The sequence below is a fragment of the Cyprinus carpio genome, chromosome A15 (assembly GCF_018340385.1).
Source record: "Cyprinus carpio isolate SPL01 chromosome A15, ASM1834038v1, whole genome shotgun sequence".
Lineage (NCBI taxonomy): Eukaryota > Metazoa > Chordata > Actinopteri > Cypriniformes > Cyprinidae > Cyprinus > Cyprinus carpio.
The window spans coordinates 13,427,751-13,450,531 of record NC_056586.1 but is presented as its reverse complement, the minus strand read 5'-3'; the positions used below and the strand labels follow the sequence as shown (position 1 = coordinate 13,450,531).

At 39.6% G+C, this 22,781-nt stretch overlaps 1 pseudogene; it reads right to left on the bottom strand.

The window, feature by feature from the left end:
• Positions 1–820: 820 nt before the first annotated feature.
• Positions 821–22,781, bottom strand: part of LOC122147780 — a 158,857-nt pseudogene continuing 136,896 nt past the window's right edge.

The following is a 22,781-nucleotide window of genomic DNA, read 5'->3' as shown; positions in this document are numbered from 1 at the left end:
AACCCATTTTCGATATTTATAAACAGGGGGCACTTTATAATTTAAAAAAAATTATCCAAAAAAAATGTTAATAAACGATTACAAAAAATTAAGTAATTGCAAAATTTACATTGGATCAGGGGTTTATTGACTTCATGTTATTTTTTAAAAATTTATCGCATTGAAAAAGGGGTTCATTGACACCCATTTCAACACAACCGTTATAATCACTACAGTATACCTAATAAAAAAGGCAACACTTCTGTTTAATGTTTCTGGTCACAAAAAGTGGTTTTTTTATCTTCTTTAAATCTTCTCTGGGGACTAAGAGCAACAGGCATTTTCCAAATAAATCTTGGAACAATCCATGAAAACAAACCCCAAACTTATTCTGACAGAATCTTTTCATCGAAAATTTGTGTTGGCTTTCTTTTGACCTGCAGAGAGAACCAGAGAGAGAGCGAATGTGCGGGAATTAAAACCAAAATGAAACGAAAATAAAATAAACCCCGGTTTAACTGTTCGAGAAGGTCCTGATGAAAATGGGAACTTCATAAAAACAGAACAAGCACAAAAGTCTTAGCAAATGTTTTTTAAATGAACAAAACCGGCCCCCGCAGGGGGTTTTTGGGTGGGGAAGCGGGCTAAAATTGAGCTTCCCCTTTCCGCCCTCCCACACCCCCCCCGCTCGATGGCAGCACCTTCTCCTCACCCCTCTTCAGCTGCCGGGAAACCGCCTGAATTGAATCCCCAACTCCTACCTCCCAACCCAGCAGTCCACAGTTTGCTGTTCAGCCGACGCAACAGTTCTAGTCATTTAAATGTAGTACTCCTTTCTTTGTCATCCTAATTGTTTTTGTGGTCCACCCTCTGCGTTGATGATGGCAGGTCGGCGTCCTGCGGCGTCGGCTGCTCCGTTGGCTTCGTGAGTAAAGTCATTACCTTAAACAGGAAACAGTTTTTCATTCCAGAGATAAAAAATAATAAAAAAATCAACCCAAGTCAGAATCATTGTTTTCCTTGATTTACCTTTGGTGTCTTGCAATATCGTCCGAACAATCAGGAGAACAACGCATGGCGAACACAACCCCTTGCGACAAGACCCGCCCGATGACGCCGTGATCAATTTTCTGTGGCGCTCCATCTGCTCTTGAATCTGCGTCAAAGGAGAAAACAAACACAAAGATGTTAAGGCACCTTGATCTGGTTGTTGGTTTGGGGATGCAGTGTGAAGATTTCCCTGCCCGAATTCTTTGTAATTCTGCCTTTAAATAAATTCCTTAATGCCCATCTCCCATATATATTTTACAGTCATCCCTAATTCAAATCACACGACTAAACAACCTCTCAGTTGAATCCTGGCAGATGTTTTTCACATACTCTTGTTTGTGACATTTTCCTGTAAAAGTGTAAATAGCATGACACAGACTAGCTACATACTCATTGTGTGTTCCTGTGTTGTTTTGGTTTGATCCTGAAACATCATCTGTCTGAGGCCAACGAGTGGACACTGGGGAGATAAAGTTGCCGCCTGAGCGTGGTTTGAATGGAAAAAAAAGATAGCATACTTACACTTTCAGATGTGGTTGAAAACTGAAAAAAAAAAGAATTCTGTACCTCTACCAATCACGATGGTAAAACCCCCAATGTGCATTTATAGGGACTGGGCTTTTTTGCTCACCAAGGCTGCATTTCATTTGAATCAAAAATACAGTGAAAACTGTCATAACTGTAAATCTGTTCCTATTTACATATAATATTCTAAAATGTAATTTATATGTTCAGTGGGTCATTACTCCAGTCATTCTAGTGTTTACATGTATCCTTTCAGAAATCACTGTAAAATGCTGATTAGGTGCCCACCAAATCAGTAACCTGAACCCCCCCCCCCCAACCCCAGGATTGACTGATTGAATTAATTAATTTTAATTAATTAATCATCTTACTGCCCAAAAACTTTTGAAATGGTAGCATATATAAAGATATACAAAATATTGGTACCATTGTAGTGAATGTTGACAACATAATTCCCATTGTTAAGTGTAGTTCTGTACACTTTGTTCTGCATAACTGTTCAGGGATCGTGGTCCCTTTAAAGGTTCGGAATGCGTGATGACGTAAAACACCGTCAGCGCCATGGTTTGAGTTTTCTGTTTGGTCTTTTGAAAAATTAAACGAGACACGCATTTTGTGTGCTCAAAGTGAGAAGTTGTCCCTTGCAAATTACTGCAATTTTCCACACTGGTGACCCCGACATTAGTCTGCTGGACGTATCCAGAGACCACTACGCGATCATGACCGCGAACGCTGTCACCCTCCAACTCCCCGAATTCTGGGAATCGTCAGCATCGGCATGGTTCGCCCAGACTGAAGCGCAGTTCGCATTGCGTGAGATCACCGCGCATACAACAAAATATTACTACGTTGTGTCTGCTCTCGGAAATTCAACAGCATCCAGAGTGGTGAGCCTTCTACGAATCCTCCTGAAAATGAGAAGTATACGGCACTTAAAGCCCACCTGTTGAAAAACGTTTGAACTGTCAGACGCTGAGAGAGCCAGCAGGCTTTTCCACTTTCAAGGACTGGGTGACAGCAAACCGTCCGAGGCTCATGGACCGTATGCTGGATCTTTTGGGCGAACACAGACCCTGATTTTTCTTTTCATCCAGCTTTTCTTTGCGTCAGCTGCCTTCCCAAGTGAGAGCTGCATTAGCCAACACCACAAATCACTGACTGTCGTAGACTAGCTGAAGAGCTGATAAATTTTTCCTGGCAAGTCAGGGACATTTTGCGGCCGCGCTTTTTCCCGCGCACATCTCTTCGGTGAGCAGGACGACACCACACTCATTGCTGCGACCACTTCTCGTCGGCAGCAGTCTGCTGGCACCCAACACAGCCTTCAGGATTGTGTTTCTATCATGCAAGGTTTTGGAACCAAGGCTAACAAATGCCGTCCACCCATGCAGTTTCAGTGTTTCGGGAACTGCCAGGGCCGGCGCTCAGTATAGCCATGAGTGTCGGCCGCGTAGGCAGGACTGCGCTTTTCATATCCGCGATAGCAATCTCCGGGACGCCGTTTTCTGCGCGACACGGTGGCACAAAGGAGCGTCCTGCCTGCATCCCCGTTTGGACATGGTAACCGACAGCCACGGGCCCCCCTATGGAAGCTGCAACGGTAGCCGCATCCCGCACATATGGCACAAGGTATGTTGAATTGTGTTTCGGAGGACAGCATTTCGGTTGGGACTTTGTTACTGCAAAGGTTGCCGTTCCCCTCCTTGGCGCTGATTTTTTGTGTTGCACATGGACTGTTGGTGGATGTAAAGAACCGCCGTCTGATTGATGCTGTCACGTTTTTGTTCTTATACATGCACGCTCAGCGAAGCGGACCTCCCCATAATCGACTGTCTAGCATGCTCCTCAGCTTCCGATGATTTCCCCAACGTCTATTGTGCCAGTTTTTTCCCAGCCCTCACTCAGCCCACTTTCTCTTCATCTACTGTGAAGCACGGTGTGGAGCACCATCTCGCCACTACTGGTCCACCCGTCTTACGCCCGCGCTCGGCGCCTCGACCCGACCAATGCTTGCCGTTGCAAAGGCTAAGTTTGCAAACATGGAACGCCTGGGCATAGTACGCCGATCCGACAGCCCGTGGGCAATCACCCCTCCACATCGTACCCAACCCTGGCGGCGGCTGGCGCCCGTGTGGCGACTACCGGCGGCTTAATGAGGCAACCGCACCTGACCGATACCCAGTCCCGAACATACAGGATTTTTCAGCACACCTGGCTGGCAAGGTGATTTTTTTCCAAGGTGGACCTCGTCCGGGGATATCATCAGGTGCCCGGTACACCCCACTGGACATTCCCAAAACAGCAGTGATCACGCCGTTTGGTCTGTTTGAGTTCCTGCGCATGCCGTTCGGCCTTAAACACCGCCGCCCCCAATCTTTCCAGCGCCTCATGGACTCTGTTTTGCGGGACCTGCCTTTCCTTTTTGTGTACTTGGATGACATCCTGGTAGCAAGCAGGTCCAAGTCTCAGCACCTGGCGCACCTCCGAACCCTTTTTGAGCGGCTTAGCCACCATGGTCTAATTGTCAACCCTGCCAAGTGCCAGTTCGGTTCTCTCCACCATCGACTTCCTAGGACACAGAGTCACTAAGGACGGGGCAGTTCCTCTCTCCCATCAAAGGTGGAGGCAGTCATACAGTTCCCACGCCCACTCACTGTCAAATCCCTGCAGGAGTTCCTCGGCATGGTGATTTTTATCACCGCTTCATCCCTTGAGCCGCTCAGCTCATGGGGCCCGTGCACGAGGCCTTAAAAGGTAAACCCAAACACGCTGTGGACTGGACTGAGAGCAGAGTCAAGGCTTTTGATGCCACTAAAGCAGCATTAGCGAACGCCACCATGCTGGCGCATCCTTCTCCTACAGCCCCCATTGCCATCACCTCGGATGCCTCTGATTATGCTGTCGGTGCGGTTTACGAGCAGTGGGTAGGTGGGGCCTGGCAGCCGCTGGCTTTCTTTAGCCCGTCAGCTGCGCCTTTGTGAGCGGAAGTACAGCACTTTCGACCGGGAGCTGCTGGGTATCTACCTCGCCATTAGACACTTTCGTTCCCTGCTGGAAGGCCGACACTTCACTGCTTTTGTGGATCACAAGCCGCTGACTTTTTGCCATGGCCAAGGTGGCTGAGCCGTGGTCCGCCCGCCAGCAACGGCATCTGTCTTACATTTCAGAGTTCACCACGGACTTGCAGCACATTGCCGGTAAGAGCAACCACGTGGCGGATTGCCTATCACGGGCTTTGGCACGGGCAGTCCATCTTGGTTTGGATTACAACCGCATGGCCGCAATTCAGACCACAGACCCAGACGTGCAACATCTGAAAACCTCGACTACAGGGCTGCAGATCAAGGACGTGGTTTTTTTTGCAATGCCGGCACAACGCTCCTTTGTGACATCTCCACAGGTAGTCCTCGGCCTATCGTTCCCTCGGGGTGGAGGCGGCAGGTTTTTTGATGCGCCATCCATGGTCTCTCCCACCCAGGTGCGAAAGCTTCACAGAGGCTTGTTTCAGCAAAGTTTGTGTATGGCATGGCCTCAAGAAGGACGTTAGGGACTGGGCTAACACCTGTGTTGAGTATCAACGGGCCAAAGTACACCGCCACACTAAAGCCCCGTTAGAATCGGTTCCGGTTCCTGAGAGGCGTTTTGACCATGTAAATGTGGACCTGGTTGGTCCTCTGCCCTCCTCTCAAGGTTTCACATATTTGTTAACCATGGTTGACAGGACCACCCGCTGGCCTGAGGCTGTGCCACTGACATCGGTGGCGTCTGCCGAGATGACACGGGCATTTCTTGGCACCTGGATTGCCCGTTTCGGCACCCCTTCGGACATTTCCTCTGACCGAGGTGCACAGTTCACGTCTGAGCTTTGGAACGCTGTTCGCACAGAGCCTCGGAGTGAGACTCCACCGCACGACTGCATATCACCCCGCAGGCTAACGGACTCTGTGAGCGTTTTCATAGATCGATGAGGCTGCCCTGCGTGCCAGCCTCAAAGACAGCAACTGGGTCGACAAGCTCCCGTGGGTGATGCTGGGTATCAGGACTGCACCAAAGGAAGACCTTCAGTCCTCATCCGCGGAGCTTGTTTACGGACAGCCGCTGCGAGTACCAGGGGATTTTGTCCCTAGCACCACGGTTCCCTGGTCTGCCACTCTCCAGCGGTCTACTCTACTGGATAATGCGAGGTTTTTTGCACCTGTCCCTACTTCCTGTCACGGCCTCCCTCAGTCGCACATCCCCGCTGGACTTCAAACAGCCGACTATGTTTTCATTCGCCACGATGCTCACAGAGGACCGCTACAACCCCCGCCCTACGAGGGCCCGTTCCGGGTTCTGGAGACAGGGGACAAACACTTTGTGGTGGACAGGGGTGGCAAACCGGAGCGACTCTCCATTGACCGCCTTAAAAACCGGCTCATTTGGACGTGGCCAGGCCCGTTGACTTGGCCCAGCCCCCCACGACGCGGACGGCCTACTGCTCTGCCCCCACCCAGTGCTCCTACCCAACCCAAGCCTCCCCACACCCCATGCCCCTCACCCGGGTAATGACGGTACAGCAGCTGCAGTGGGGTCTCCTCGACCTCCGGTACAGCGCAGTCGCTGTGGCTGGTTGATACGCCCACCCCCCCGTTGACAGTTGGGCAGAATTCTGGGGGGACGTGTGTAGTGAATGTGACAGACATAATTCACCATTGTTAAGTGTAGTTCTGTACACTGTGTTCTGCATAACTGTTCAGGGATCATGGTCCCTTTAAATGTTCAAAATGCGTGATGACGTAAAACACCGGTCAGCGCCATGGTTGGAGTTTTCTGTTTGGTCTTTTGAAAAATAAACGAGACACGCATTTGTGTGCTCAAAGTGAGAAGTTGTCCCTTGCAAATTACTGCAATTTCCACACCATATTGTTTACCAGCCAATATTAGCGATTTTACACATTTAAAACTGTTATTAGAGTTTCTAAATGTAATCTTTAGCAAATCTCAAAATGTATATCTATTTTTGATACTGTACATTATAATGGTGTGATTCCTAAATTCACTTGAGTCATTTATAGTGAATGATTTCAGCTTTTAGCATTTTATTTTTCATTTATTTAGACAATTTACTGGTGCATTTCTCCATTTATGTAGCAAAATAACTTTATCTTAGCTTTTGGTGCAGTGGCTCACATAGTTGAAGACATGCTTTTTTGTGTGTAAGAGAACAGATAGAAAATAAACACTGCACACATTCTAATTACACATTAAGTTCCCAGATGAAGTGCCTAGCAACCAAACCACAAGAAAGAATGTAGACCTGAGAGCAAGGACTGAAAGTGCCTCAACAGACCCCAGACTATATTCCTCTCAATATTACTCATTCAGTTTTGTAATCAATAGCCTTTCATCAGGCATAAGAGCAACAGAAGCTGCCCTTTTCCATTTTCAGAATCAACACAAGCTAAAGCTTGAGTGAGCGACCTACAGTATTTCATCAAACCGCATCTGATCCACAACCAGCATTTCTTTGAATTTAATAAGAACATGTATGGCTATATCTAATTAGCCTACCTAAAACATTAAATGACTGAATACATGTCAATGCCGTCAATGGTGTGAAAACAAGATCTTTTGATAAACCTGTTTCTGCCTGCAGCGAACCAACAGATCCAGCCCAGCAGGCTGACACAGTCTACTAAGATGCTGCTTTGATATGAGCCACAGAGGTTTCTGCATTGATATAGCACAGGGAAGCCCTGCATTGCATCATGTTGCACCAGAGGCACCTCTCACGGCTCTGGCAGCCTGTTCCCACTCTCCCAGTGCTAATTAGCATGAGACTAGGAATGAACACAGCGGAGAAGAGCACTGTCACATTCCATTCCCTCCGTAGTGTCGCCCCCTCCTGCACTCCGTCGGCCTGCTTCTGCCCCTCCTCCCCCTCCTGCCTCCTGTTTGACACCAGCAGATAAATTAGTTATCCAGGGGCATGTATATCTTAGCCTGCGAAAGGAAATTTTGGGGTGAATGCAATTTTCAGTGACTAATAACGTACATGTGTTATGGAAAGCTTATGTTAGCATGTAAGGCAAGACACCACCGGCAAAAACATATTTTTTTCAGGCATTGGTCAATTTTGAGATTTTGGGGCTATTTGGCTTTTCATAATACGTTCATTCAGACTAGTGAGAAGAAAACATGCAAAATACACCCTTAAGTGTTTGTTTACTGTATTGTTGCATCTGTAAATTCAGTTATGGTACATATCTTTAAAGGCCATTTTCTCAAAATGATTTTTTTTTTCTCTCATGCACGGAGTCAGAAATCTTTACTTCAGTAGCACTTATATACACCGAACTGTACAAGTTTATTCCCATCTATAATCTGAAGATTTTGAGTGAGGGGTTTGTTTATATATAATTTTCTTTTTTTTTTTTATACATCATTTTATTCCTAAAAACATTGTGAAAAGATATCAAAAATCCCCTCTGTAAACACCTTTAACTCTAGTATGTCAACAAAATGAAACAACAATTTTGAACCTGGCTTTATTCGATATTCAGATTTCTGTTCTGGAAATTTACACAAATTAGTGCATATTTAATTAGATGCCTCATTTGCATATAAGATAAATATTTCAGAAAAAATAAAAACATTTCAGATTTTTGTAACATATTTTTTGTATTTATTTATTATTTTTCATGCAATCAATCAACCTGGGAAGTATAGTGATATGTATTAGTTTAGTTTACCCAATTCACCTGGACTGTTTTGCCTTAAAGGAATACATCACCCAGAAATGACAATTTGCTTAAAATGTATTCACCCTAAGGCAATCCAAGATGCAGATGAGTTTATTTCTTTCTTTAGAACAGATTATCAGACTCTCATTCTGATGGCACCCATTCACTACAGAGGATCCATTGGTGAGCAAGTGATGTAATGGCAAATTTCTCTAAATCCGTTCCTGAGAACAAACAAACTCATTTACATCTTGGATGGCCTGAGGGTGAGTACATTTTCAGCAAATTTTCATTTTTGAGTGAACTGTTCCTTTAAGATGTGACCTCCCAACCCAAACTGGCATTTCATAATGTGTATTCTGGACTTGGGAACCACGGGTCCAAACGTGACTGAGTTAACTGGCACACAGTAGTCTTTACAAACCATGCTCATGTTAAGCAGGTGGTGGGATACTAGTGGGTTTTCTTGAGAAATAAAGAGACTTTTGCCTGATTTACAGCCGGGTGAAACGGGGGAAGACTTATGCACTGCTGCAGGGCTAGAGAGCTCATGTTTTATGAGTCTCACTCTGCATCTGTGCTGAAGTGACTAATTAAACTGCAGGCCACTGTCATTGCAGCAGCTGCAGACCAAAGTGGAACGGCCAAGTGGTTGTGAGGGGCAAAAACATGAGAATATGAGGCTTATGCATGACCGGCCGATATAGTGTGGTATTCTTATAGCCTTTCTGTCTATTTCTGCCATTTTCCGCTAAAAGGCACTTCAAAAAGTAATCAGGGAAATCTTCAGTAACAGAGCTCGGAAATCTGTTCGCCGGCCAACTTTTATTGGATTTTTAAATCTAGATTCGAGTTACTGCACAGGTCATTCCCTGGAGTTTCGTCTCAGTGCTATGAGAGAAAGCCACACTGATGAAATGAAAACGGAAATTTCTTTTTAAACAAATCACAGCTCACCCAAGGACACCTAGGCGAAACAATGTGGCTAAGAAACGTAAATCACACGGCATTTTACTGAGGCACCAAACGACAGATTTTCTGCCGGTGAGAAGATTTAAAAAGAAAAAAACATTAAGGAGAGCTTGAACATGAACTCATTCGGATTCGGACGAGAAAGGACCACAGTCCCGGGGTACAAAGGGAGACCTTTCCAAACAAAGATTGGACCCTGAGCATGTGGAGCCTTTGAAGCATGTTTTCCTGATAGAGTCTCTAAACTGAGCTAGCAGGCCACAGGGGTGACAAAGACATTTGCTACTATCTTCGACTCTCTGTGAGCTAAATCACATTCACATAGTGAAGTCAGGGAATGCAAAGCACTGCCAAAATGTTCTAAAAGCAGTCCGCTACATGCCACAAAGCATATGGCTGGTGACATTTTTCCCCTGAATTGTGTAGATGGAATGATAAATATACCAAGAGTCCGTAGCAGACGTCTACAGTGTGTCGGTGAGAGGCCTTTTCATATCAAACTCACAGCCATTCAGCTTTTCTGAGTGACTTGCTGCATGCAACTGGCTTGGTTTGTAATCACAAGGAAACATTAGTCAACTTCAAATGATAATTTCCTTTGCACCACAACCAAAGCGGAAAACTCTTGATCAGAGAGAAAGCTGCTTCCGTGCGTTCCCTTCCCTAAACCATTCAAATAGAGCGCATCCTTTACGTCGGAAAAAAACGCCCAAAAAACAGGGGCTTTGAGCCAGGGAGACTGTAAATGTGTCTTTACTTCACAATGAAAAGAAATGGCATCTTTGATAAAAATCAGTCAGACTTATTTTGGAACCTCGCTGCCTGCAGAGCTATCTTTGGCAATTGGACTAAAGAAGTGTTGAAGTTATGTAGCGTATTACAAGTAATGGGGAACTTTGCACTTTCACTGAATCCCTCCATTTCTGACCTTTATTTTGGCATTATGCTGATGCATTTTAACTGGCTGAAAAGCTCTTTAGTACTGTTGACATGGGTGATGATAATGACTCTTAGCTACAGTGTATTTGGATCTTTAAATCTCTATTTACTATCGTTTTAAAACTCCATATTTTTTACGTTACATGGCTGTCCACTACCTCATACAAAAAGCCCCATCAGAAATAAACATCATAAATGCTAACAATACAAATTATGTTTCTTTTATACTGATATCATTTACCAATATTGTTAATATTATATCATATTATATTGTTTAACATTGTTTATCATCAATAATATATACACACAATAAAATATATACACAAAGGTTATCCACATTAATTGCAGAACCCAACACTTACAAATATTTTTTTCCTTTTAAACAATTACTTAATGTTAAATAAATGAATGCATACAAGTTAAATAATTATTTACAAGTTAGCAATTTTTTTTCTTTAAGACTGGTCAAAACATGTTTATTATATTATATTATATTATATTATATTATATTATATTATATTATATTATATTATATTATATTATATTATATTATATTATAAACACACTAAAATATATTATTAGTTGTTATCCACATTAAGTGCAGAATTCAACAAAATATTTTAAAGTGAATATGCTGAATTAATAATTAAAAGTTAGTCATCTACTGGTCATGACTAGATAAACATAAAAATCCAGATTGATCCAATCTGAATCAAACAAGCCAGCAAAGTTTGTCCAAAAATCCATTTCATCTTCTATAAATTCTACTATAACATTTCATTATATTGTGCCTTAAAAAAATATTTTGTCAGAATATATGGGAAGTCCATGAATAGTCGGTTTCATCTTCTATAAATCATCTACTATAATAATCATTTCATTATATTATGCTCGCAAACATGTATTTTGTCAGGATACATGGCTTTAATTTATTCTAGATTTTGTCTTGTTTTATTCTCATCTTTTGCTACCTGCTCAGTGAAAGCTGTGCAGTAAACAGAATCCCTTGTTGCTATGTTAAGCAAGTGTCTAACAAGGAAATGTAAGTGTGAATATCTCCACAAAATACAATGTAGAAACAGTCACACACACTTATTTAATTAAACTTGACAAATACATGCACAAATTGTGAAATAAATCCAAAGTAATGAATTCAGTGTTACTGGCATCACAAAAAGCAAGCAAAAAATAACAGCTTCAAAAAGAAGACTGGCATGGCTGCCTCTGCTCATAACTAAAAACAAAAACTTTGCAACTTTTTGTACCATGTGTTATATGCATAATTCATGATAAGGCTATTAAGAAGAGCATGTAGGATGTGTATTTCACATCTGGCTCTGGCCTACATTATCTCTAACATGCAAACAAACCCCACAGCATGAGCACAGCTAAAGCCTCAGATGAGTGTGCTATAACCCACATTCACTGCCCGACTGCTGCCTGCTGAATGAGGGCAAGACAAGGCTGGGAAAGTTCAGAGACTCAATGTAAATAGTCGACACATTTTACTTTTTAAACTAACTGTAATAAGTGCTAGAAATAAGGCTGAAGCCACAGGGAAGATCTCAGTGGATGAGAATCTCTGCGCTTAGTGTATAACTGGGGGATCTTCATAGATAATGTTAGAGCTGCAGCGCTGTTAGATTGTTGATCAGTGTTGAGGTGTAACTAAAAACATTTTTCAGAAGTGTTACAAGCCTGCTAAAAGAAAACTATCATACAACAGCCTGGTTTGGTTTTAGCTAGGTTAGGCTAGTTAGGCTAGCTAGTTTACCGCCTGACCAATTCAAATGCATCCAAAACCACTCAAAAATCTCTCTCTCTAATATGTAAGTTTGATTTGTTTTAGTGAATCAATTCATCCTGTATGGTTCCTAAGGTCCATATGTAATGTTAGAAAGTCTGAATCATTCTAATAAATCAAGTCATCCTAATGAATTGATTCATGGTAAACTCACTCATTCAGAGTACTGAAAATTCAGATTCATTCTAATGAATATAGTCATCCCTGTAAATTGATTCATTCAGTGCTGGAAAGTCTGATTCATTCTAATGAATCAGTTAATCCTAATGGATTGGTTCATTCCAAACTCTCTCATATGCTATACATTCTGGTTGATTCTAATGAATCACATCATCCTAATGAATCAACTAATCTTAAACTCTCTCATTCAAAGTGCTGGAAAGTAGGATTCATTCTAATGAATTAAGTCATCCCAATGAATTGATTAATCTTATATTTGCTCATATGTAGTGATTCTAATAAATGAATTCAGCCCAATGAATCAATTCATTTTAAACTCATTGAGTGTGCTGAAAAATCTGATTCATTCTAGCATATACAGTAAAGTCAGCCCAGTAAATCGATTTATATTAAACTCTATCATACATAGTGCTGAAAATTTATGAGTAGTTTGTAGTTTGACGAGCTGTAATTTCAAAAGTGGTTTCACCAACACAGATGTTAATGCAGTGAAACACAAAACTGATCCACAGTCGTGACCATGAACACAAGTGTATGTTATTTGCTTGTCATTATGCTGAAAAGATTAGTTTACAGTTTGCAATTGAGCAAAATTAAAAAGACAAAACTGAATGGGTGAATATTTTGGAATACAATGCAATTCTAATTATCTAAAACACTGAAGCACATGCAAGACAACAAACACCTGCTCAACTCAATTTGCTTTTGAAATCTCTCTCATGGGTTCATCTCATTAACACACAATTACCTCTCAGACAAAGCAAGACAATGGCACACAGCGAAGAGTTCAGCACTCCTCTTCTCACATTCACAATGGAGAGAAAAAAATTAATCTCACATCGGCTAATGTTAGAAACAATTCTGTCAGTTTTGGTTTGATTTCAGATAACAGTTGACTCATCACAGCTGCAAACTGCAGTGGTCTGTATTGAGAAATAAAATGTCATTTTTCATTGATGTGCCGTGTGAGTAGTGTTTTATTATGGCAGAATTCTGACAGTAGAGTGATAGAAAGGGAACTAAACATTGACACTGACGTTGTCACAGGAGAGCGATGAGTACATTCATCCTTCATTGATTCTCTACAGTTGCATTCCCTCTGGAGGCTAAAGACACTTCTGCAGGAACCTCTTCAACAACAAGAAAAAACTTCACCAATAACTGACGGAATCCATCTTTGCTCACTCACATAGTGTGTAGCATTTTGCTAACTGTAGAGTCAATTTAAACCAAAAATTGGTGAAAATATTTAAATGATTAAATTAGCATGACTTCATGTAGTCTAGACTGGTTTGGGTCTACTGGTTTGGTTTGCCAAGTTGGCTTTTTTTCTGAAGCTGGTTGGCCAAAGAAAGTATTGCTAGATAAAACCAACATGGAATCCAGTTTACATTATGTTCCTGATCTTATTGTGAAAATTTAATTGGTATGTCATTCTAAAAAATGTCTAATCAAAAAAATATATTTTGCTCTAACCCCATTTTTACTTTTACAATTGACAAAACGTGTTCCTGTGGCTCAGTGGTAGAGCATTGTGTTACCAATGCAAAAGGTTGTGGGTTCAATTCCCAGGGGACACACATACTGATAAAAAAAAAAAAAAAGTATAGCCTGAATGTATTGTAAGTCACTTTGGATAAAAGTGTCTGCTAAATGCATGAATGTAAGAAGATCTGAGTTCAAATCAAAATATACACACACACACACACAGGGGCAAAACTGCACAATTGCTGAGGGGTATGCAAGATCAGTGTTGGCACCTAATAACACTAACACTATTATTTACTATTATTTATTTAATTAACACTAACTCCCACAGAAAACTTTCTGCAAGTCAGTGACGAAAAGCCCATTAACTAGCATGTGCATGGAAGGATACAATCTCATCAGAGGTGAAAAAGGTGACAAAGAGTCTAAGAATGTTTAGACCATGTTTATTATTAAAGGGATAGTCCACCGCAAAATTAAATTTTGTCATTAATCACTTACCCCCATGTTGTTCCAAACCCGTAAAAGTTCCGTCGTCTTCAGAACACATTTTAAGATATTTTGGATGAAAACCTGGAGGCTTGAGACTGTCCCACAGAATGCCAAATAAATAACAGTGTCAAGGTCTTCTGTGTCATCCGCGCCACAATGATGCGCTGTTTCTATCTGTATTTAAAATGAAACACATACATACAGAGCAGACTATACACAAAAAAAAACACAGAATAAAGTCAAAAGGAGAGATACAGAGGAGACTGCTGACAAAGGAATAATTGAATAAAGTTGTTATTTTTGTTTTCTTCACTTACAAAAAGTGTTCCCGTCACTTCATATAACCCAGATTGCAACTCTGATGGCAGATGAAGTATTCTGACGATGACTTTCATACCTTTTATGGACCTTGACACTGTTATTTACTTGGCAGTCTATGGGACAGTCACAAGCCTCCCGGTTTTCATCCAAAATATCTTAACTGTGTTCCGAAGACGAACAGCACTTTTATGGGTTTGGAACGAAATGGGGCTAAGTGATCAATGTCAAAATTTTCATTTTGGGGAGGAGTATCCTTTAATACTCTGTTCACAAATATATTTTTATAACATGTTAAACAATAATCATTTGTTTCTCAGATATAAAATGTCCTTTTTTTAATGATAGTACAAAGCATGCGTGAGTCTGACTACAAAAGATGCTCCCGATGCTCACAATTGTTTGTTTGTTTCTTTTTTAGTGATCAGATACCTGCACCACAGATGAATCCTGCTGACTTTCACTGGAGTCTTTTCAAATAGTTTTCCTCTGAGAGCGCTGTACCAACATCAGATGTTCAGCTACACTGATATTCTATGGTAAAACAAGCTCCTTGACTGCTGATGAGATTTTTTTCAATTTATTTTTCTTGAATCCATAGAAAGAAGCAGCGCAAACTTAAATATCAATTATGGTTTACTTGTTTCACTTGTTGAACAGAATCTGTTTTCAGGAATGACACAAAGTCAGTTCACATCTCTGTGGTTAGATCAGCGTGCACAATAATGTGTCTTTGACCTTCATTATGTATGCTTTGATTATACTGTGTTGTAAATAAAATACTAATAATTTAAAAACCCATTTTTTTTCAATCTCCTCACATTCTGTCTTACCTGCCCCACAGTCACATGACTCACTGATGGGCCATTAGGGGACGGCCCTTTGTCTCTCAGGTGTGAATCACTAAATATTCATGGCCATTATCACTAGCTGAAATAAATAGAGATGTCAGTACATACCAAAAAATCACAATGACCCCAAAATAAGATTTTCACACAATGATTTCGGCAAAATTGCACCCCCATGCACTGTATATACTGCAATGTGTGTACCCCCATGCACTGTATATAATAAAATGTGTGTGTATGTGTGTGTGTATAATATAATACAGTATATGTATTAAACCAACCAAAATACCCACTGAACATTTTCATTTGATGGAAAAACAAAAACAGATTTGACATTTTCATAATAACTCTGTTTGCGTTCCATGAGGAAAAAAGTCATCCTACCCATACCCTCAAAATAAAAAAATAAAACAATTATTTATTATAAAACTTTGCTCACTTTGCAAAAGCCATTTTCATATAAAGCTGACATTTAAATGGATATATAATAATTATATCATTAAAAAGTAGAACTCATCTGTGTTCTTGCATTGACAAATGAATCTTGTGTAAATAGCTAATACATCTATTTATTTATTTAGCTTTTTGGAAGTGCATTTTAAAATAGACATCCTGAACATCAGGGGTTTCACGCTGACTTTAAGAATCCTGCTGAGGACACCAGCATCCATCCAAACCACAACATTTACATGAGATTATTGTTTTGAGCAGATGCCTTCTCACCAAGGTGACCTACAACAAACAATAAGGCACTAACGCAACAATATAATTCACACCGAAATTGGTGAGGTAAACACCAACCAAAATCTCCCTAGATTCATCTCCTCTTTTTTCTTGACAATTTAGAAGTAATTTCTTTGTAACAGCCAACTCCATCAAACTATGTTCGCCGCCTCCACTACTGCACTCCTAATGTCTAAACCTGCAGCGTATTTCACCAGACAGCAGAATTACTCTTGACAGAGAGCAAAGACCTAAATGAACACATAAACAAAAAGAAGTATACGAGAGGAATGCGAAGAGAGCTCTGTGCGCTCTTGAATCATGATGATATCATGATTACGGGGGCTGTGCGCTCTTGAATCATGATGATTCTTAGGGGGCTGTAAGCTGTGCTGGCACTCAGGTGAACACTGCCAGTCTAAATTACAATCCGGGTCCACTGACTTGACTCCGTGCCATGAATTACTCATCTTCCCTCCATTTGCACCCGGCACTCATTTGCTCTCGTGCAGCATATGTGCTCCATGTCTGAGTGGCTTGCAGACAGTCGTGGTCTCAGCCGCTCGGCTTGCTGCTCCCCCTCGGCAGACAGGCGTAATTAAAACCACACTGCTAAATGGGAGCTCAAATGGTCGCAACCTGTTTGTAACGGCGGAACAAGTTTCACTGAAAATTAATCACCTGAGAAAACGGCAAACTGTGCTATGATGAAGCTGAAAGCACTTCAGTTAAACCGCACTGACAGAAGGTACTCGGCCATATGACTAGTTATGGTTAACCAACCCTCTTATGTAGATGGATAACTCGCAAATGGTCGCTTTCCTTTATCTTATCTTGGCAGTTGATTTCAGAATGTTGCAGGTTGAACTCGAACCTGCATCTTCCACATGAGCACCATGGCTTAATGTCCATGATTCAACTCTTTATGCTACTTTAAGCTCAATGTTTACGCTATACTATTATTTTCTAAACAAAAGTAAATTATAATTATTAAAAGAAGATGTTTGTTATGTATTGGATTGGCGTTGTAATTTTGAGAGTGACTTTAATTTTAATGTGCTTTTTAATTATAATAATATTTATATCAGTAAGGGAATGAATTAATTGAGGATCATACCTGACATGACATTGCTACTAGATTGCCCATTCTGAGCAGTTTTTGTGGCTGGACTCTCTTCAGGATTTCATTCTCTTTTTTACTGGGACAGGATGCCAGCAGTGCTTGAACCACCAACTGTTATTTTACCCAGAAAGTTGGCAAGAAGGTATAAATTCATAATGAAGGTGCACTAGGCAGCACAGGGAGAAATTTAGCTTATAGTATTCGATCAAGGTCAAAATGTATAAGGAAAAACATTGTGAAAAAATAATATACCTGCAATCATGGACATTACAATCTGGATGGGATTAGATTTCTTATGAGAAAACAGTAATTTGCTCTGTTATTTTTACTGTTGTGTGAGAAAAATACTGACATGCTTGATTCAGATGGGTTTAAAATAAATAAAAATAAATACTCCCAAAATAGTTGAAGTGCTAAAACTATAAAATAATATAAAGAATAAAAATAAAAACTAATAAAAATGACAAAATCAACAAAATCATAAAAATTCAAAGAAAATGGTCCCACTTTATATTAAGTGGGCTTAACCACTACTTGCATCAAAAAATAAGTACAATGTACTTATCGTGTTCATACTGTATTGCAAAACACTTCTGCTGCTATTGAGGTGGAATATGGGTAAGGTTAGGGACAGGTTTGGTGGTATGGGTAGGTTTAAGGGTGGGTTAAGGTGTAAGAGATGGGTCAACATATAAATTAAAAAACAAAAAACAAAAACAGATTAATGATGTAATTACATGCAGGTACAATGTAAAAACATGTATGTACACAATAAGTTCATTGTACCAAATGATTAATTAAAATGTAAGTACATAGTAGTTAAGGCCACTTAATATAAAGTGGGACCAAGAAAATTACTAAGACTTTAAAATTAAAATGAAAAGTAAAAATATAAATATAAAAGATAATTCAAATTATTCATACAGATTTTAATAGCATATAAATAATACTAATGTCCTGTTTGATTAGGGTTAAACATTAACATCAGGAAATATAATTTATAATTGTCATATTTAATAGACTGTAAATTAAATGCTATGTTTATGAATAAGCTTTAATAAATTTTAGCAAATCCTTTTACTAATATTACATATGGATGATATCTTAATTTCTCCCAAGAGAACTGTACTCACAAATCCCAAGACACATGTTAGCTTTCTGAGTGGAAATGAACCCTGGAGGCATTTAAAATGTATTGAATACATTAAAACAGTCTGCTGTGAATATATAATGCATTATCTAGGTATACTTTGGAGATCCAGAACAAAATTCTGCACTTTAATTGCCCGAAATGCTAAATTAAATGCATGACACCCAAACATCTGCTACCAGACACAGCTACCTGCAGGCCAACCTCAACTGAACAGCATTGAGAAAACAAAAAACAAACTGTGAATAAACTGAATCGGCATAGAAAATGTTGCTAATCAGATCCATGTGTCAATAGCGACTCACAATCTGGACTGTTATAAAAAAATGAAAACAAAACTAGGAAAGCATCACACAGCAACTTCCTGAGGAAAAAGAGAGACTGTTTACCTTAGACAAGGGTTCACCATTATCCATCATCAGTGTATCTCAAAATCGCAACTTTCCTGTCTAGAAATTAGCTTCCACCTCACCTGAGGGATCTAAATCCCTATCTGCAGGAAATCTGCTCGGACTAGAAATAGACAGCCGGAGCAGCTGTGAGGTGAGGTCCCAGAATTGGGTTTTGTAAAAGCAGCGGGGATTTGATCTATCTGTCTGGTTGAAGCCAATGTCCTCTGAGCACAGGTGATTGGTCTCTCTGGGGCAAAAAAAAGAAGAAGAAAAGATCCAACTTTGTGTGAGTATTAAACACAGGACAAAAGCCTGTCTGAATCGTGTGCTCGCTGAGCCCTGGGGCTTTTTGGGAAATGAAATAAACAAATTGTAGAGGCAGGTACTGCAAAAGATGTTTGATTCCTGAGATGTTTAAATTACTACGTGTATTTCACCGTGGCATTTGCTCCTCCTCCATAGAAAACCATATTTAGGCCTTGAACTGTTGCCTGTTGCTAGGCTACACAGTTAGTGATTGAAAATAAAACACTTATCAAAAAAGAGAAAAGTGCACTTGGGGTGTGAATACATAATCTGCGAGAATGAAAGGCTAAATGTCTCACGTACCAGGGACAAAACCAAAAGAGGGTGTGCTGTTTGACACCGGTAAAGAAACCTCAATTAAAATGAAGTATGCAGAGGCTTCAATGAATAGTGTGTTACTCACACACAAAACATTACTGTACTAGAATGACAGCGCAATGAAACTGAAAAATGCTCATCTGTTTATAAATATATTCAATGAATAGTATATATATATATATATATATATATATATATATACATACATATACACACACACACACAAACACACACACGTATATAAATGTTGAACAAAGATATGTATTAATAAAAATTACACATACTGTAATGATTCCATTGCATTTTAATTGTATTTCTTATTATAAATAAATATATATATATATATATATATATATATATATATATATATATATATATATAATCTATCTATCTATCTATGCAAACAAACACATTATTATATAAATTACAGTCTTAAAATTAAACTCTAAATTGCACCCTGATCTGTCTGTCTATCTATCTATCTATCTATCTATCTATCTATCTATCTATCTATGCAAACAAACACATTATTATATTATAATTAGTTTTATGTATATTAGTTTATACATATTATATATTAAATAATTTAGCTTTCATTTTCATCACAGAATACTGTGTATTAATATTACATAATAATATAATTACTTTTGTTTTGTCACATATTAACACAACAGATAATTCCAAAATAATGAAATTCCTGTGTTGTTGATTTTTTTTTTTTTATTAAATTCATCATCCTGTCATTCCAACATCATGTAGCAATTAATTTCAAGTTTACATTTCTGAACTCAAAGGATGCCAATTCATAAATTCAGAATTTTCAAAACCACAGGCTTTTTATTTTTCCACTCATGTATATATTCAGATGATAATAAAAGGCCTAAAACTCACTGAAGCCTGTGATTCGAGACGTGGCCTCCTACAGCTCACCATTATACATGATGGGAAATTACAAGACATATGATAATCACTTATCTTTCCCCGTACACAACAAACTTGAAGTATTTCAAAACACGATCGTGCACATGCACTCGGTGGCCCTGCAGCACGATCACACATTGGGTCTTCTCATCAGCCTCTGATGGCAGTTCATTCGCCCATTATTTCCCCCATTGAAAGAACAAGCTTCCAGTACTGAATTGATTCATGGGCTCTCATCTCAGCGTGTTTAAGCAAAGTGACATTCTCACACATGTATGACTGCAGCATGACTGTATACTGTGATATTAATGTGGGCTATGAGAATGGGCATGAAAGAGCAGGAGCAGCAGGAGTGCAGAGCTGGCTCAGATGAATGCGGGAGGGGTAGCGGCTCTGAGCACGCTGGGCTGTCTGAGCTCATGAGCAGGGCAGAAGGGAGAAAGAGCATGCAAAAAGAGATAAGATGAAAATAAACAGGACAAACAACAAACACAGACTGGGCAAAGCCCACTGATGCAACAAAACAACAAACAACACGATGCGACTTCACAAACAGCAGTGTATAAAGGTTTAGGGTTGGGGACTGGAGGGGGAAAGATGAGCTTGGTGGTCTGCTTGGCTGCGTGGACATCCAGCCCAAAGGTGGCTGCTCAATGTCAATAGAAACACAGGCATGTTTGAAATAGAAATTTGCATACTGCATGCTGAGCTATATAGTACGTGAAATAATACACATTATACAACGAGATATATCATCAACATAAAATGCACTTCAAAACCTCCGTCTGTTATGTGATTGAAAAAGAATGCAACTAGAAAGAAAAAATGTAGGGAAAAATTATATATTTGGATATATTTTATATTTGTGATATCAGTCAAAAAGCATACAGTATATTACTATTTTTATTACATGGATGGAACAACAGAATGATCAAACAATACAGACAGACAGACAGAGATGTAGACAGAGAGATATAGCCTACATTCTGCAGAACATCTACATGTATCATTTAATGAGAGCATTGGAGGGTAAAATCCAAATGAAGGGTTTTTAGCCGTCACGCCGCATGCCGTAATCACAGTGGATTCGGCTCTGAAAAAGGCTGCACAGTGTGTGGCATTTTTCGCATTTGATGCCTTTCTTTGTTCTCCAAAAATTAACAGAGGAAACTTCTCTGAGGAGCTCATATGGGGTGACCAAAGGCAACATCTGGTACTGTGTTTTCACATCTGATTAGTGCAACTGCATCTGGTGGGAATTCACAGCGATTTACTCTATGTGTTACTGTGAAGCTTACTGTGTGATACCATGCTGTTACAAAGAATGATGCCTGATAATGAGCCACCGCTGTGCATTTCTTTTGGAAAAAACAAAACAAATCTCTAATAGACTCAGTCTTGTCTAAAGTCAAGACTTTTTTTCTGTCCTTTGCGTTTTCCCTTGTCAGACTGTACAATGTGAGCCCATGAGATCTTGGGTAGAAGCCAAATCAGACTGTGCGACATCAGCCATCTTTTATGTCAGTCGTAGGGCTTTGGTCGCAATTGACAGGGTTGACTGGGCGTTTTACATTATCAACGTTCTGACACTTCTCAAGCAAGCCATTGTGCTAATGTTGAAGTCTGTCATTGCATGATGAAAGAGTGAATTTGTGGGCTGTTTATTCAAAGCAAACTCAAGGTATTTACAATCATAAGGGAAAGTGAACGATATGATACAGTATACTGCATGTCATATAGACAAGCTAGCATCAATGTTCATTATACAGTCAGAACTTCATTTCTCTGCAAGATTCATTACAGTTAATCACAATGCAATTAGTCCATTAGGGCTTTTCCACTGTAGTCCAATTAATGAACAAATGACTCTTTGAAACCAACTCTTTTGAATCAGAACATACGGCGCAAGTGTAGTCGAATAAATGATTTAATGAATCTTTCAAGAAGACCCATGAATTCAGAGGTTACTGTTTGAATTATTCTGAGGGATCCTTTAATGAGCGAACTCCATGAATCCATCAGAATGCTTACTAAATGAACATCAATTTATCGTTACTCTCAGTAATGGAATATTTTAATAAAATACATTAAAAATAATTCACAAGAATTGCAATATGAAACAATTTTAAGTTTACTGAGCAGTTCCTTTTAACAGAAATTGAACTACATAGTTTTGGCTTTGTTATTGATTTTTAAAAACTAATATATCTTTATATATATATATATATATATATATATATATATATATATATATATATATATATATATATATATATATATATATATATACACATACACACACACACACACATATCTCCCTTGTGTGCTACTCATTTGGGAGTCACACTCATGGTCTTCGTGGTCAAAAGTAACTGGACACCTGAAATGTAACTTTTTTTCTTCAGTAAAGTCAATCTATTATATCTATCTTTTTCTTTTGTATTTTGAGAGAACTTTATGGTACTAATTAATATTTATGCAATAATTATAATACATTTTTCCCATTGAAAATAGTAAAAAAAAAAAAAAAT